Source organism: Salmo salar, chromosome ssa08 (genome assembly GCF_905237065.1).
Source record: "Salmo salar chromosome ssa08, Ssal_v3.1, whole genome shotgun sequence".
Taxonomy (NCBI): Eukaryota; Metazoa; Chordata; class Actinopteri; order Salmoniformes; family Salmonidae; genus Salmo; species Salmo salar.
The window spans coordinates 3,254,144-3,268,693 of record NC_059449.1 but is presented as its reverse complement, the minus strand read 5'-3'; the positions used below and the strand labels follow the sequence as shown (position 1 = coordinate 3,268,693).

The following is a 14,550-nucleotide window of genomic DNA, read 5'->3' as shown; positions in this document are numbered from 1 at the left end:
AGTATGTTAATGCATTAACTCTGCATGTTTTTCATAAATGTATGTCATGATGACAAATGTATGGGGTCAGATTCAGACGTTCAACCTTTTGGCAGATACACTCCCCTCCGTATCTATTTGGACAGTGACGCTGCATATTTTAATTTGGCTCTATACTTTAGCCTTTTAGGTTTGCGATAGAATGTCTCATTTGAGGTGACAGTACAGAATGTCACCATTTATTTAAGGGGATTGTCATACATATCTGTTTTACCGTTTAGAAATGAAAGCACTTTATGTATCTAGTTCACCGATTTGAAGAAGTCAGAAGTATTTGGACAAATTCACTTATAGTTTATTCAAGTAGTCAGTTGTAGGCATTTGCAGCTTGTTTTGGTTGTGTTTTGGATTATTTTGGGCCCAATAGGAACCGAATGGTGAATAATGTCGTGTCATTTTGGAGTCTTGTGTCCACCCAGGCCCACTCATGCCTATGCCCCTGATGTGGATGCTACCATGATTATGGATAATGATGAATGAATTGTGAATAATGATGAGTGAGAAGGTTACAGAGGCACAAAGGTCATACCCCCTAAAAAAGACTAACCTTCCCTGTAATGGTGAGAAGTTACCATGTTTTGTTCTAGCCTCTGAATGGCATCTCACTCATCATTATTCATGATTCATTAAAGATTTTTCTTAATCATGACATTATCAGGATTCATTTCGAAGTGTTCAGAAACATCTACTCACTTAGAAAGAAAATGACTCCAGTCATCACTCACCATTCAGTTACAGTACTATTGGACAACCAAACAAACTGCAAATGCATCCAATGAGCTTGATGTAGTCATTGCTTACAAGGAATATGGGACCAAATACTAAACTTTTGACTACTGTTATACACTATAAGTGAATTTGTCCAAATACTTTTGACTTCTTCACATGGGGGGGGGGACTAGATACATAAAGTGCTTTCCTTTCTAAACAGTAAAACAGATATGGATGCAAATACCTTAAAACAAAAGGTGACATTCTATACTATCGCCTCATATGAAACATTTCATAGAGCCAAATAAAAAATGTGAGCATCACTGTCCAAAGACATATGGAGGGATGGGTAATTCCACGGTGAAGAACACTGCAGATGCAAAATTTGGTAACATAATGATGGTTTGTGCCGTTACCAAACTTTGCATCTGCACCGTTCTTAAAGTAAATGTGTTTCTGAAACATTTTTATGGAAATTGTTCAAATTAGTCCTTGTGCATATGGTATGGTTTGTTTAACTTTGTTTTTGTTTGACATACATTTTACAGTGAAAAATCTGAGTCTCACTGATACAGACGTTAGTTCAACGTCTAATTTTGATTTACATTTGGTTGAGTTGTCAACTAATGTGAATTAAACGTGAAATCAACAACAAATACATTCACCTTGTCATTGGAGTTAAAATTCGGGTGAAAAAATACGAAATTCCATAACGATTAGTTTTTTCAAATCCAATCAGTTTTCCACGTCGATTCAACGTCATTACATTGCATTTTTTGGTTGAAATTGCCTGGAAACAACGTTGATTCAGTCAGTTTTGCCCAGTGGGATGCATCAACAACGGCACATAGTAGGCCTATCAAGTTTAAATATTATCGTTGTTACTGTTACACGGAGACTACGCGCGCTAACTGGTTAGGTATAGACAACAAGGCCTGTGCGTTTGTTCTCGCGTCCAGTCTTTCTCCTTGTTTATAGCTTGCCCTAGCCGTTTCCATAACACGCATACCGGTCGTACACAGATTACTTTACGCTTTCCTAAATACAATTTTAAAAACCACAGGCATAATCGTTATCAGTCCATGTAGACTTTTCGCATCATCCACTTGACCCATTCCCAGCGTTTCAGTCACAATTTGGCAACGACACGCAATAAAAAAAACGCGCTGTCAATCTACTAGCAGGATGCAGTCTCGACCGAGGTACTGCGCATGCGCACGAGAGCGAGTCCGCTGATTTGACAGCCCTTTTGAATGTGCCACACAACTCACTATATTGCAACGCACTCACTATTCCACGGAGCTGCGCGCAATCAGCACCTGTCTTCTCTGTGGCTGTAGCTTCAGCGGTGGGAGTGGTCATTATTTGGCAGGGAGCGGCGGTAGAATTTCCTAGATACCGACAGCCGCGCGTGCCGTGCACCCGTTCAGATTCAGCACTATTCTGAAGGAAAGCGCACGGATTTAGGCGATTCAGCCGAAGGAACGAGACCGAGAAGGCAGTATCTTTTAGGAATACACAGTAAAACAACACATTATACATCTTTAGTTGAAATACAAGAGCTGTCATCAAACCAGGTAAGCTTTGAAGACAGCCACTAGCCGGTTTTTGCTAGCAATATCGTAACGCTGTCTCGCTGCTGGGTCAGACGCTACATGGTAGCAAGGCGAGGTTCACACATCCTAGTCAATTTCTCTATTTGAATTAACATTGTAATTATAATGCATCCCTTTTAAACAACGTTTAATACCTCTATGATATGTATGGTTATTTTTCCCGGCATTGCTGGATAATTAGTGATAGTTAACCGTTCTCTAAGTGGGCACGGTACCCTCCAACAAGCAGTGGATGCACGCTGTCAGCACGAGCCTCTGTCGGGCGAGTCGCGAGAGCTGGCTAGTGTAGCATATTAGCTTGATAGCAGCTAAGCTACCACACAGACGTTGGCTGTGTTTTATTCTAGGGAATAATGTGTCTTCCGCCGGAATACAACATGGGTTCGTGTAGCCTCGAGTGGCTTTGTGTTGATTGGTAGCTGAAATGATGGAATTACTCGTTATTTTAGTTATTCCTTTTCCAATCTGAATCTTTCAGGCTGGAGCCCCATGTCGGTGCGCATCCTATATTTTCATCCCTACCATCCGGATAATGCATCCGTTATTCTTTGTCTCAGTTAGGCTAAACTGTTAGGCTACTCGTTGTCTGAATATGTCACATAGGGGCAGGCACAGATATCTTAATATATGATGTGTGGCTTAATTTAATCCTCTATTTTTAATACCACAACAGTAGTGCTGTTGAACATTTCTCGCGGAATCATTTTGAATTAGTTACTTGACTGTTTTCATGTGGGCTACCAGGCAGGTTTAAAATTAGGCGTAGTACACGGTTGTCGTTTTTTTTTTAAACAAACACTTTTTTCACATTTGTTTGTATTTATTGTTGAATTATTGACAGTCGGTTAGAGAATGAAGTTCGTGACTCAGGTAAGCAGCCAATTGCAAGTCTTGTTTTTGCCTTTGCGCCTAACATAAAACGGTGTTGAAAGCTGTTCAATTAAAGCGTTCATAGCATGTGAGCGCCAAAGCTCATACAATACAAATGCAGTGCTGTAGTACTTTTCTTTATCTACAGTTAGATGGTAAACACGTTTGTAATTGTTCTAAAAACACCTCAATACTAAAATAGGTCCTTGGCTTTGTTGGTGCACATCCTCATTCCTCCGGGCAAGAAGAGGTGCCTGTCCAATAATAAGCCAGTAGTGGTGAATGGCTGACTGCTCAAAAGCAAAGTGATAGTGTGTGTAGACCTATGTGTCTGTGCATGTTTATTGAATATAGTCCCATACACTAATGGCTGGGTTATGATTTGGTGTGTGGTTTGTGGATAACACACACACAAATTCTGTTCCTGTAACCGGAGCTGGGCCTGGCATCTCAGAGAGCTCCAGGGGTCACGGAGTGGCCGCATTTAGAACTTGAACTTTTGATTGGTGCCCAGGCATGCAGGGAGGACACTCACAGAGAGTATATATGGCTCACTCTGTGTTTTCTTCACAATTGTTTTCTTCAGTGACAGTGCTTTGTTTCGTTTGTGTGTGTGTTCTACTGTGTAAGCAATAGGGTACCATTTCAGACACAGTCATAGTGTTTGGGTCGAGTTATAGGGCTGCAGTCCTACTAGTTCCTTGTTGTGTAGTCCTGGAACTCTGGAGAGCTGTTATAGGCTATAGGCCCTAGATATACAATCAATAACAGTTTAATAGAAGTGCATTTTGTGGCTGTGGGGTGGGGGCCATATTGGCAGGACACCTTGGAGCCTGTTAGTGGTCGTTAGCTACAACTGGAAGGCTTCACTGTAGCCATAGAAGCCCTGTAGCCTGGGACAGAAATGCAGGTTGAACTAAGGTTTGTGAATTAGGCACCAAACGGAAGCAAACAGACTGATACAGAGAGGGACTACAAGGATTTGTCTGAATAGAAACACACGTTTTCCCTTTCCGCTGCTAAACATGTTCCTTTGTGTGCCCTAATGAACACAACCCAGGTAGAGGTTTCTCCACTGCCTGCTTTCAGTCTGTCAGTCTAAGGTTTCAAGGTTTTGAGGCTCTGCATTGGGGAGTGGCCTATCTATGCTAAGGTAAGAAAAACACACACCATAGGATGACTTAGGGTTGTTCATCTTATGTGAAAATACCTAAAGGCTATAGGATGGATCAAGAGTTTGACTTGTGCCACAGCGATGGTAATTCTTGACCACAATGCGTAATGTTGCTGTGTATATACTTTGATCCCTTGGTTGTTTTCATGGAGGATTGGTCAAATATTTCCATTGATAGCGACAACAATGTTTTGTCCTCACATTTGTCTTTGATGGAGACATTAGGATGTATGAGACATTTGTATGTATGAGACTCGGTATTTGTCGTAATATTCTGAATGAGTATTACATGTGATTCAGGCCCTCTGAAAACAGTTGGACATTTTGGATGATGAAGCATTTAAAAGTCACAATAATCTGACATGTTGTTTGTTTAGCTGTCCAAAGTAGTGACTACATGGGTGACCCCATAGAGATGCCCCGCAAACCCGGGTTCAAATAGTATTCGTAGGAGTTCAAATACTTTAGCTGGGCTTGATTGAGCTTGACTGGTGCACTGGAACCAACGCAATAGTGCCCAAAGTCCCAAACCCCGCCCGTTTGGCACTCAAGGCAGGCTCAATCAAATGCTCAAAGTATTTACACGAAAACAAATGCTAGTTGAACCCAGGTGGTCTGATGATCCAGTGATATGGTGGGAAGTTTAGTTTCAGCAGCCAGCAGTCAGTGCACTGCTCCTAGAGAGTGAGCGCATTGCACTTAGCTGCATTCTCACCAGCTTTCAATCAGCCAAAGACCACACCCAACAGTATACCGGTGTCTCCATAGACTCAGCTTATTATCTATCAATCAATGAAATGTATTTATAAAGCCCTTTTTACATCAGCCGATGTCACAAAGTGCTAGACGTGCAGCTGCCATGTTAGTTTTCCCTCTAGTAGCCTCCTAGGCAGACGCCATGTTTGAAAAAAAGCACTCAATCATATTCTTCACAGGGTAGTTAAAAAACTAGCATACTACTGTTTAGTACAGTTAAGTACTGCGTACTTGAATTAAGAACATTGTAACTATGTAATTAGGGAATGAGCCCTTTATTGTGTTTTACCGTAATTAGCAATATTAATTCGTTTTGAGTGTCCAGTTGATAAATTGGCCATTGGGAAATCTTTTAAATCACCAAAGCATGGAAAGAGCTAAGCAATGTTGTTAAAAGGTAAAATTATCTGTGATAAAGTTGTTATCGGCTCAATTAAAAAAGGCACAGGTCGGGGACGTTAGGGAGTTAGCTAATGGACTACAAGATCGAGGTGTTATTTTAGCAAGCGAACTCTGAGTGCGAAGACACCTTTGTTCATCATTGTCCAGCAGACAAGGCTTATTTCTCAGGGCAGACTTGCTGCAGGGCATTTTAAAGGCTCTTTTAAGACCTTTTCATATAACATTTCTTATTAATTCCCCTTGCAGACTTCCAAGGAAGATGATGTTGCCCCTATCCCCCAAGTAGAGATATTGATCTTGACAAGATTGAACTGTTAATGGGTTCTTTGCCGTTCGTGGAGGTCCTATAAATTGTGAGTGGGCCTCGACTGACACAGGTTAACTTGGTTCGTTCACTCACTGACAGTGCAGTCGGTGGGTGATGATAGCTGGTTCTCAACCACAACTTAGTTATCGACTTTGATGTTCAGGGTACTTGATCCGTTTCAAGTGCACACTTTTCACCTTGGCACCTTCTCCCCTCCCTCAAGTGACTACTGGATTTTCTCTATCGCTTTCGATCTACAGAATCTATTCTGAGATGATGGTTGAATCCCAAATGGCACCCTATTCCCTTTATAGTGCACAACTTTTTTTTACCAGGGCCCGGTAGCAGAAGGGTACTACTAGTAGTGCACTGTATAGCGCATAAGGTATTATTTGAGATGCAGACAATTACTTGAATACCCAGTCGGACTAGCAGGGTGCTCGGCTGCTCTTAGTATGTTCTAGGTTATCAAATGGCAATATTTTTGTCAAAATCCACTGGCTGTGTTCTGATATCCAGTATGAACCTAGCATTGGGCGTGCATTTTAGTGGCACTAGTATGGAGCTTAGTGACTTGTCTGACTCCTAATGTTGTCTAGCATGGCATGGCCTCTCGGTAGGAGCATGGAGCAATAGATGTGACAGGGTCTTAGGCTTATAGCGTATCAGCTCGCCTGCATTATGGAAATGGACTATCAATCATCAGCTTTGCCTCATCTCCCAGCCTTTTGAGGTCTGATTTGACAGCATCTTCTTTAGGCTTCACATGGCCCGGTATCAAGGAGCCCCTCTTCCCTTTGGCATGGTGGTATTGTGGTCATTTTGATGTTCTCCAAAGGCAAGGAGATGAAAGAGCAGTGATCAGAAGGGACGGCGTTGACTTTCTCCTGCTTGCGTGATGTCTTTTAACTATTGTAGTAGGCCTAGTAGTCTACCATGCATCAAAAATAGGCTACTTGTCACCATCGACAGCAGCTTTTTTTCAACAGCCAGGCTCTCCGGACTCTCCGTCCTGAAGGAGCACCATCTGTATTTCCTCGTGTTTCTATTTGTGTTGGAAACAGGAAACTCTTTCCTCTTTGAAGGGGATCCTCTTTGGAGTACGACAGTGGCCTAGAGGTTAGAGAGGCAGACCAGCAGCCGGAAGGTCAAGCCCCGGGCCGGGCAACACAAAAATGAGAATGGAACTGAACTGGCAGATGGAAGGCTGCTGGTCTCTGATCCCAATTACCATCTCCTGCAGTTGTGCCCTTGAGAAAGGCACTTAACCCCCCACAATTGCTGCTGCTGACCCTGCGCCTCTCAACGTGTTTGTGTGTTCTGCCTTTCCCAACACCGCCAGATACACATTTCCATTTTAACCAAAAGTTATATTCTATTCTATTCTTCTAGCTACACAAAGGATAGACTGCACATCTGAATTTAGCTGCTACAGTATAGCCTAGCCTATAGACGTACTCCGTCCATATGTATCAAGCATGTCACAGTAGGAGTGCTGATCTTGGATCAGGTCCCCCTTGTCCATGTAACCTTATCCATTTCTGTTGTAGAGAGAGGAAGATTGAGGGAGTGACAAATAGAGAGCGAGAGAGAGAGAGAGAGAGAGGTTATCATGCAAAGTTATTTTTTTCTCCCATTACTTCACCTGCCATGGCGATGCCTACATCTAAATAGTGCACTGTTTAGGGAATAGGGGGCTATGTTTGACCAGTGCACTATATAGGGAATAGGGTGCCATGTGGTATATATCCCACGGTAGAGTGGCCCAGTATTGACCTGTGTGATGTGTGGGAGAAGTTGAAGCACAGAATGGAATAGAACACGATTGTGTTGTATCTCTATGATCTGAAGGTCCACCAGGGGCTAATTAGTTTAAACTAATACAGTACTGACTCTTTCTTAATACAAGCCCTCTCTTCCATGTATCCGTGGAATACCAGATTAACTGACACATCCACTCACTCACTCACTCACTCACTCACTCACTCACTCACTCACTCACTCACTCACTCACTCACTCACTCACTCACTCACTCACTCACTCACTCACTCACTCACTCACTCACTCACTCACTCACTCACTCACTCACTCACTCACTCACTCACTCACTCACTCACTCACTCACTCACTCACTCACTCACTCACTCACTCTCTCACTCTCTTTCTCTCTCCAGTGCCTGTCTGTCATTCACCTACTATAGGAATACAAATAGATAATCTGACCTTTTAAAGCAGACTTTTGTGACTAAACCTTGCTGGCTAGATCTAGGCCTAGAAAGTAAACAAGGTCTTTCTATGATTTACAGAAGGCTAAATAGACCTGGGTCATGGTCACTTTCTCTTTCTGATGTCTCACAAACAGCATTCACAGAACAATCATTCAGTATAAGTCTGACTCTCAAATTGTACGGCAGCTACTTTTCACCAGGGCCCACAGAGCTATATAGGAAATGGGATGCCGTTTGGGGACACACTTTCTCACTATGCTAATCCCTGTGAGGCTCAGTCACTTCGCTGAGCATCTCCACCCTCTCTCTCTCTCTCTCTCTCTCCATCCCCCCCTATCTCTCGCTCTCAAATCAATTCAAAGGGCTATATTGGAATCTCTCTGTCTCTGTCTCTCTCTGCTGTTCCCTTTATCTGCCCTGTACCTGGGAACGCCTTGTTGTTCTTTTGATTCCGTCTGAGGCAAATCTCCCGGTAGGGCTCAGAGGCAGGCAGTGTTGTCTACCCGCCCCACACCCCCTCCCATTGTCCATCCTGCCTGCTGCAGCGGCACGGTCTCTAGACACACACATACGCAATGACTGCCACACACCCACACACAATTGCAGACTCACACACACACACAGTGGCAGGCACACACACTATAGATCAGGGTCCAGTGTGGCCCCCCAGTACCGGCTCAGCTCTCAGCTCGTCCCCCGCAGTGTGCAGGCCCTAGTGTCTTTGAGCATTAACTTCTCCATTGTTTACGACAGGATATTTTTCTCTCTCCCTTTTTTAACCCTGACTATGCTATCTTTTTTTATGTTGATATATTCAGCACCCCCAAGGAAATATTGCGTCAGAAGCCCTTATTCACTACTGACTGCACAGACACACAAAGGCCAGCATATGCTCCCATTAGAGCTGTACCGTGTCTGTCAATCACTCACTATTGTCCTTTTTCCCCTGTATAGGTGACTGCTGGATCATGTGTCTTGCAGTTTGACATAGTATCAGCATTAAGGGTTAGCCTAATGAAGAGAAAGTGTATAGGAGAGTAAGTCGCTCTGGATAAGAGCGTCTGCTAAATGATGTAAATGAGAGAGTGTGTGTGTGTGTATGTATATATATATAGAGAGAAGCACAACTATGACAACATAACCAACAAAAACGGGTCACAACTTCTGTAGCTCTGTCGCACGCTGGGTATGTACATAGTCAATGGGAGGCTTCGAGGGGACTCCTATGGTATGTACACCTATAGCTCATCTCTTGGCAGTAGTACTGTAGACTACTTTATCACTGACCTCAACCCAGAGTCTCTCAGAGTGTTCACAGTCAGCCCACTGACACCCATATCAGATCACAGCAAGATCACAGTCTACTTGAACAGAGTAATACTCAATCATGAGGCATCAAAGCCAAAGGAACTGAGTAATATTAAGAAATGCTATAGATGGAAGGAATGTAGTGTGGAAACCTACCAAAAAACAATTAGGCAACAACAAATTCAATCCCTTTTAGACAACTTCCTGGACAAAACGTTCCACTGTAATAGTGAAGGTGTAAACTTGACAGTAGAAAATCTAAACAGTATATTTGACCTCACAGCTTCCCTATCAAATCTACACATTTCAAAAAGAAAACCGAAGAAAATGAACAACAATGACAAATGGTTTGATGAAGAATGCAAAAACTTAAGATGGATATTGAGAAACCTGTCCAACAAAAAACATAGAGACCCAGAAAACCTGAGTCTATGCCTTCACTATGGTGAATCACTAAAACAATACAGAAATAAACAACGGAAAAAGAAGAAAGAGCACATCAGAAATCAGCTCAATGTAATTTAATAATCCCTAGACTCTAACCACTTCTAGGAAAATTGGAAAACACTAAACAAACAACAACACAAATAATTTTCTATCCAAAATGGAGATGTATGGGTAAACCACTTCTCCAATCTTTTTGGCTCTATAACAAAGAACAAACAGCAAAAACATATACATGATCAAATACAAATCTTAGAATCAACTATTAAAGACTACCAGAACCCATTGGATTATCCAATTACCTTGAATGAACTACAGAACAAAATAAAAACCCTCCAACCCAAAAAGGCCCGTGGTATTGATGGTATCCTCAATGAAATGATAAAATATACAGACAACAAATTCCAATTGGCTCTACTTAAACTCTTTAACATCATCCTTATCTCTGGCATCTTCCCCAATATTTGGAACCAAGGACTGATCACCCCAATCCACAAAAGCTGGTGACAAATTTGACCCCAATAACTACCATGGGATATGTGTCAACAGCAACCTTGGGAAAATCCTCTGCATTATCGTTAATAGCAGACAAGTACATTTTCTCAGTGAAAACAATGTACTGAGCAAATGTCAAATTGGCTTTTTACCAAATTATCATACGACAGACTACGTATTCACCCTGCACACCCTAATTGACAAACAAACAAACCAAAACAAAGGCAAAGTCTTCTCATGCTTAGTTGATTTAAAAAAAGCCTGACTCAATTTGTCATGAGGGTCTGCTATACAAATTGATGGAAAGTGTTGTTGGGGGAAAAACATATGACATTATAAAATCCATGTACACAAACAACAAGTGTGCGGTTAAAATTGGCAAAAAACCCACATGTTTCTTCCCACAGGGCCGTGGGGTGAGACAGGGATGCAGCTTAAGCCCCACCCTCTTCAACATATATATCAACATATTGGAGAGGGCGCTAGAACAGTCCGCAGCACCCGGCCTCACCCTACTAGAATCTGAAGTCAAATGTCTACTGTTTGCTGATGATCTGGTGCTTCTGTCACCAACCAAGGAGGGCCTACAGCAGCACCTAGATCTTCTGCACAGATTCTGCAAGACCTGGGCCCTGACAGTAAATCTCAGTAAGACCAAAAACAAAATGAGGTGGAAACTGAACTGCACTTCCTAACCTCCTGCCAAATGTATCACCATATTAGAGACACATTTTTCCCTCAAATTACACAGATCCACAAAGAATTTGAAAACAAACCCAATTTTGATAAACTCCCATATCTACTGGGTGAAATACCACAGTGTGCCATCACAGCAGCAAGATCTGTGAACTGTTGCCACAAGAAAAGGGCAAACAGTGAAGAAATAACACCATTGTAAATAAAACCCATATTTATGTTTATTTATTTTTCCTTTTTGTACTTTCACCATTTGCACATTATTACAACACTGTACATATACAAAATATGACATTTGAAATGTCTTTATTCTTTTGGAACTTCTGTGCATGTAATGTTTATTGTTAATTTTTATTGTTTATTTCACTTTTGAATATCTACTTCACTTGCTTTGGTAATGTTAACATATGTTTCCCATGCCAATAAAGCACCTTGAATTGAGAGAGAGAGAGACTGTGGGTGTCACACGCTCTCACTCTCTCAATCTCACTCTGTGTGTGTTTGGTGGTGCTTGAGGACTTGTGGGGATATGCTGGGTTCCGTAGCTATAGCATCATGACCTACAGCCTATGGGGACCTGACATCAGGACAGATTTTTCTCTGCAACCCGACCTGCATAGAATTGTTCCGAGCGCCAACCCAGTACCCGCTAATAACATCAATGTATTTAACAAAATTCACGCAAGCAGGCTACAGAAGCAGTCTTTCCCCATCTAAAGCAATGCAGCCAAGCCTGATTTCAAGGAACAGTCAAAGATACATGGTATTATAACTGTATTATAGCTCCCGTCCAAATGTTGTAAATGATATATTTATTCATGTCATAGTCACCAGGCAACTCATTACTCTCAAAAGTTACTTCAACCACTAATTACTAGCGATGGCTAGCTATGCTAGCTATTTTACCAGTTTGTGTTAGCATGCTATTAGCACACCCTGAACACAAATATTTGTATTTTTAAAGGATATGCAGTAGGTTGATAACTATATCACCAAAGTATGTTGGATCAGACATTCAGTCATATTTAATTAAGAGAATGAACAAAATTTAACAAGGCAACCTTAAGGCTAATTTGAATGGGCCGATGGTAGATTTTTTTTAGATTTTTACATCCGTACCCCAGTACGACCCATATGGATGCAGTGAATGTCACATCATGAGGGACTATGGGGCAGAGGGTCGGGCACTGCGTGTTTGTTTACTGCTAGGCAACCCAATGCAACATTGAGTGGGCTGCCTACAGCTGCATGCAGTGCAGCAGAGAGAAGAGATTAAATTAAAATGCTTTAATTTTGCAATTATCTTAATTTAAAACATTTCCGACCCGCATTATAATTGTTCTGAACCGCAAACTGACCCACGGGTTGAAGGAAGGTTTTCATTGCACTCACCAGCTGATTGGGTACCCTTGGGTACCCGACCCAATGCTGGACTCTTATACACTCACACACACATGCACCAAAAAGGCAAGGGCTACTGGACGTAGTGGGAACAGCAGTTGAATGGATTCTTATCTGTAAAAACATAGCATTTATCTTGTGTATGTAGCTTATTATGACACAATAATACCAATTTGCTTGTGATGCTGTTGAAGTGGCATAACATTTGTCACACCCTGACTGAATGACAGCACATTTGCTTGTCAGACCATATCATTCTATTACCAAAAGACAGAAATCCGAAATCTTGTCCAAAATCCAATCCTTAGAACACAACTTGCCATATGTAATTTCATGCTCTTGGTTTAGAATTTAAAAACCCAACAGTAATTCTATTTTTCTCTCATCTTGTTAATACGATTTAACCACTAAATGTTCTTCATTTACTTGGATAAGTAACGGCCGTGCTCATTCCGCCTGCTTTTCATGTAGGCTTTCCAGAAATCTAAGTATAAACAGTATCTCTTCTCAAATACATTTACAACCTTAAAATTGTTTTGCATTTGGGAAGCGCAGTATTGCATTTGGGAAGCGCAGTATTGGGACTATCTCAGATTGCCCCTTTAATTCCTGCAAGCCCAGCCAAGAGGATGTCAGTACAGCTGTAAGTAATGGAGCCTTTTTATGCTCCCTTCCTGTCTTAAAAATATGAATCATGAATCGTTTGCCTCTGCCACTGAGACGAAGGGCCACGCAAGGAGAGACAGCATGTGCGCTTAACAGATTTCCCCTCATTTGAGAAACCCGACAATATTTTTCCAAAGGGTCGGATGGGTGGCTGGTTTCAAGTTCTGTGAGAATTACCCCCATATTGTTAGAAGGGGATGGTTCAATTTGAGTGTGCTCAGTGTGTGTGCGCGGGTGTGTGCTTGCATGTGTATGTGTGGAATTGCTAGTTTACTTCAAAGAGACTGAGGGGCTCTGAGGGTCTGGTGCTGCCTTTTGTGTTTCAAAGTGAATAATTACAATAGGTGAGAACATGTGTTAGTGTGTCCTGGAAAGTAGTCAGTGCACTGCAGGAGACAACTTAGTTGACCCTCACATAGTCACATAAGAGTCAATTAGACTTAGTTGACTCATATAGTCACATAAGAGTCAATTAGACTTAGTTGACCCTCACATAGTCACATAAGAGTCAATTAGGGTGTGCGTCGTCTATGTAGACGACAAAAGCCTGAGATGTGACTAGTGTATTTCTAGCACTGATTAAAACATTTATTGGATGTTCAGAGGGACTTCAGTGTCGGTCTGTGTATATGAGCTTGTCTTTGAAATAAAACAACAATCTATAAAACTCCTCAAGCATCGCCACCATCCAATTCTCCTATCTGGCCTCAACATCATATTTTCAGTGAAGTTTATGATGTGTCTCCAATGGCACGCTATTCTCTATATAATGCCCTGGTCAAAAGTAGTGCACTACTGTATGTAGGGAATAGTAAGCCATTTGGGAAGCAGCCTATCCAGTCTAGAGACAATTTTGCGTTGCCCGGATAGAATTGCTTGTCGCCAGTCATCTGTTTTTGTTATTGGTTCAAACTTGATCAATTTGTGGTGAAAAAAAAAAAGTAATTACGAATACGGAAAGCAATTTGATTCTCCCATTGTTGTGCCTTGGTCTTTTTTATTCTGTAATGAGTGACGTGGTAAAAGGGAAATCTTTATGGCATATTATCTGTTACAGGAAAGCAAGAGTGTGCAAAGCTGTCATCAAGGCAAAGGGTGGCTACTTTGAAGAATCTCAAATATAAAATATATTTTGATCTGTTTAACACTTTTTTTCGTTACTACATGATTACACGTGTTATTTCATAGTTTTGATGTGTTCACTAGTATTCTACAATGTAGAAAACAGTCAAAATAAAGAAAAACCCTTGAATGAGTAGGTGTGTCAACTTTGACTGGTACTGTACACACACATGACACACGCACAAGCACATACTCCTGCTCCTGTGAATCTGGGCCACTGCAGAGGTAGCATATTAGCTCCTGTAATGAGAAGTGATAGGGACATTTTTAGACTGGCTTTTCTCTGAATGTTACAGAATCCTAATTGCACATTT

The 14,550-nt window shown here is 41.6% G+C and overlaps 1 protein-coding gene across 1 annotated transcript in view; it reads left to right on the top strand.

Moving 5' to 3' along the window:
- Positions 1–2,020: 2,020 nt before the first annotated feature.
- Positions 2,021–14,550, top strand: part of LOC106609934 (catenin alpha-2) — a 756,904-nt gene continuing 744,374 nt past the window's right edge. The window contains exon 1 of the mRNA XM_045722643.1: positions 2,021–2,327. The gene's annotated coding sequence lies outside the window, so the exon portion shown is untranslated. The remainder of the gene's footprint in view (positions 2,328–14,550) is intronic.